At 42.3% G+C, this 3,848-nt stretch overlaps 1 pseudogene; it reads left to right on the forward strand.

Annotated features, from left to right (window-relative positions):
• The first annotated feature begins 2,561 nt into the window (after nt 1-2,561).
• Nucleotides 2,562-3,023, forward strand: LOC148122809 (large ribosomal subunit protein uL29 pseudogene; annotated as a pseudogene).
• Nucleotides 3,024-3,848: the final 825 nt, after the last annotated feature.

Genomic DNA, 3,848 nt, shown 5'->3' on the forward strand with positions numbered 1-3,848 from the left:
CCCACATATGTAAAAGAAACACTTCTAAAGCTTAAACCATACATTAAACCCACACACTAATAGTGGGAGACTTCAACACTCCCCTCTCACCACTGGACAGGTCAGTCAGACAAAAAATTAAAAGAGAAATAAAAGAACTAATAGATATTATGACTCAAATGGATTTAACAGGCATCTAGAGAATATTTCATTCAAACAGAACAGAATATACTGTCTTCTCAGAACCTCATGGAACCTTCTCAAAAATTGACCACATACTTGGTAACAAAACAAACCTCAACAAATACAGAAAAATTGGAATAACCCCATGTATCTTATTAGATCACCATGGTGTAAAACTAGAATTCAACAGCAATATTAATTCCAGAAAACCCATAAACACATGGAAATTAAACAATGCTACCCAAATAATCAATGGGTCAAAGAAGAAATAAAGGGAGAAATTAAAAACTTCCTAAAATTCAATGAAAATAACCACACAACATACCCAAATTTGTGGGACACAGTGAAAGCAGTATTAAGAGGAAATGCTAAATGCCTACATAAAGAAGTTGGAAAAACTCACATTAGTGAATTAACATAACATTTATAAACTTTAGAACAAAAAGACACAGACTCACCCAAGAGTCACAGCAGGAAATAATCAAACTGAGAGCTGAAATCAGCAAAATAGAAACAAAGAAAACAATTCAAAGAATCAATGAGACAAAGAATTGGTCCTTTGAGAAAATAAACAAAATAGACAAAACTTTATCCAAACTAACCAAATTGCAGAGAAAGAATATCCAAATTAACAAAATCAGAAATGAAAAGGGACATAACCACAGATACAGAGGAAATACAGAGAATCATCAGGTCATATTTCAAAAACCTGTACTTCACAAAATTGGAAAACTTAAAGGAAATGGACAACATTAAAGGAAATGGATAAATATCACTTACCAAAATTAAATTAAGACCAAATAAGCAAATTAAACAAACCTATAACTGCTGAAGAAATAGAAATAGTCATCGAAATGAACTCAAGAAAGTGGTCACCTAAAGACCATATAAACCAATAAAAAAGAATAGAGTACAGACCTAAACAGAGAACTCTCAACAGAGGAATCTAAAATGACTGAAAGACACTTAAGGAAATGCTCAACATCCTTAGTCATCAGAGAAATGCAAATCAAAACAACTCTGAGATTCCATTTTACACCTGTAAGAATGGCCAAGATCAAAAACACTGATGACAACATATGCTGGAGAGGTTGTAGGGAAAAGGGAACACTTCTGCATTCCTGGAGGGAGTGCAAGCTGGTACAGCCCCTTTGGATGTTAGTGTGACGATTTCTCAGAAAATTAGGAAACAACCTTCCTTAAGACCCAGTAATACTGCTTTTGGATATATACCCAAAGGATATTCAATTGTGTCACATGGACATGTGCTCAACTATGTTCATAACAGCTTTGTTTGCCATAGTCAGAACCTGGAAACAACCTAAATGCCCCTCGACCAAAGAATAGCTAAAGAAAATGTGGTATATTTACACAATGGAGTACTACACAGCAGAAAAAAAATGACATCTTGAATTTTGCAGGCAAATGGATGGAGCTAGAAAACATCATCTTGAATGACATAACCCAGACACAGAAAGACAATGATCACATATAAACATAAAGCAAAGAAAACTAGCCTACATACCACAATCCCAGAGAAGACCCTAAGAGAGACATACATGGGGAGTAGGAAGAGACAAGATCTCCTGAGTAAATTGGGAGCATGGCGACCTTGGAGAGGGTTAAAGGGGAGGGGAGAAGCAGGGAGGGGAGCAGAGAAAAATGTAGCGCTCAATAAAAATCAATTTAAAAAATCAGAAGTGGCACCAGTGTAATAGCAATCAGTGTCTTGGTACCCAGAGTCACATGTAGGCTGTTACTATGCCTGATTACCATTCTGTGAAGCCAGACCACGATGTCACACAGCCAGCTGTCCACCCATCTATTTGCTGTGTCATCCAGCCAATGCAAAAGCCCTTCCTCGACTGAAACGTTATGGGGTAAGCTAGACAGAAAAACAAATTGTACAAGTCCTTGGCTCATGACTTCAGGGTTCAGCAAGGGAAAGAAGCAAGGGATCTGATCCCGGTCAGGGTGGATACCAGGGGTCTAAGTATAGTAAGTCTCTGAGGAAGGAATGAGCTTATCCTGGCAGTGGAGATGAACTCTGGGTCACTGCTTTCATCTTAAGTCAGAAAACAGGAAGTCAGTCCTGTCCGTTGGTGCTCACCTGGGCTCTGTAGTCTCTATAACCTCTCCTTTTGAGCTCACTTCTCTCTGAATGCCTCTAACACAAACACATATGTGTGAAATCTTAGAAGTGAAGGCTGTTTCTACACAAGTGCAAAACTCCAAAGGATTCATGGAAGCTGTGACCTGGAGGCCATTCTTCCTGGCTGGAGTGACATAGATGTCAGGAGAATGAGGACCAGAGTTGTCCACACTGCAGGCTTCTCTAGCTTCCTCTGTGCGGAGGGTTTCAGATTTTCTCTCAATAAGAATCACTGCTGGGGCTTTCTTTCGGACCAGGCGGCCGTAGCAGTGAGCAACGCAGCCATGGCCAAGATTAAGGCTCGGGACCTGCGCGGCAAGAAGAAGGAGGAGCTGCTGAAACAACTGGACGATTTGAAGGTGGAGCTATCCCAGCTTCGCGTTGCCAAGGTGACAGGCGGCGCCGCGTCCAAGCTCTCCAAGACACGAGTTGTCCGCAAATCCATCGCCCGTGTCCTCACCGTCATTAACCAGACTCAAAAGGAAAACCTCAGGAAATTCTACAAGGGCAAGAAGTACAAGCCTCTGGACCTGCGACCCAAGAAAACGAGAGCCATGCGCCGCCGGCTCACCAAGCACGAGGAGAAGCTGAAGACAAAGAAGCAGCAGCGGAAGGAGAGGCTGTACCCGCTACGCAAGTATGCGGTCAAGGCCTAATGGAAGGGCAATAAAGTGCAAGACTGGCTAAAAAAAAAAAAAAAAAAAAAAAAAAAAAAAAAAAAAAAAAGAATCACTGCTGGGCAAACACAAATAAACTTAACAGATTTAACTGACAGAGTCAAACAAGCAGAGGGTAGGGTTTCTCTTAATGAAAATAAACTACCTGCATATGAAAAAGATTTCAACCTGAAGCTCCAATAAGTCACCAGAGAATTGGAGCAGATTCACAGAGCTGGGGGAGAAGCCAGGAGCCGGGCCCTTCACTTGGCAGCTGCTGATGCTGGAAGGTGAACCCACGGTTTTGAGGAGCAGTGGTGAGAGCGTGGTCAGTGAGGGAGTCCACAGTCCTGAGGGGCAGTGGTTATTGTGTCGTCAGTGAGGGAGCCCGCAGTCCTGAGGAGCAGTGGTGAGAGCCTGGTCAGTGGGGGAGAAACTGCAGGAACCATCCTGATTCCTCAGAGAGGCAGATACCAGCCAAGGGCGAGAGCAGGAGAGCTGCCTCAGATCTACTGTTGAGGTGTCTCTCTGATTCCCTGTATTAGTGGAAAGTTTCCCCCTCCTGCATGTTTTGTAGTACAGAAATAGAACCAGATTCTCACTGGTGCTCTGTCATTGAGCTGCAACTACAGTTGGAGGAGACACATCAGCCTGGAAGCTGATACAATCCCAGGTTTAAGAGGCATGTTCCGAACATTGTTGAGCAAATGTCCTTGTGGTATGACTAATATCCTCTGGGTATATGCCCAGGAGTGGTATAGCTGGGTCATGAGCAAACTGATTCCCCATTTTCTGAGAAACTGCCATACTGATTTATAAAGTGGCTGTACAAGTTTGTATACCCACCAGCAGTGGAGGAGTAATCACCTGACTCCACA

Source organism: Myodes glareolus, chromosome 3 (assembly GCF_982192425.1).
Source record: "Myodes glareolus chromosome 3, mMyoGla1.1, whole genome shotgun sequence".
Classification (NCBI taxonomy): Eukaryota; Metazoa; Chordata; class Mammalia; order Rodentia; family Cricetidae; genus Myodes; species Myodes glareolus.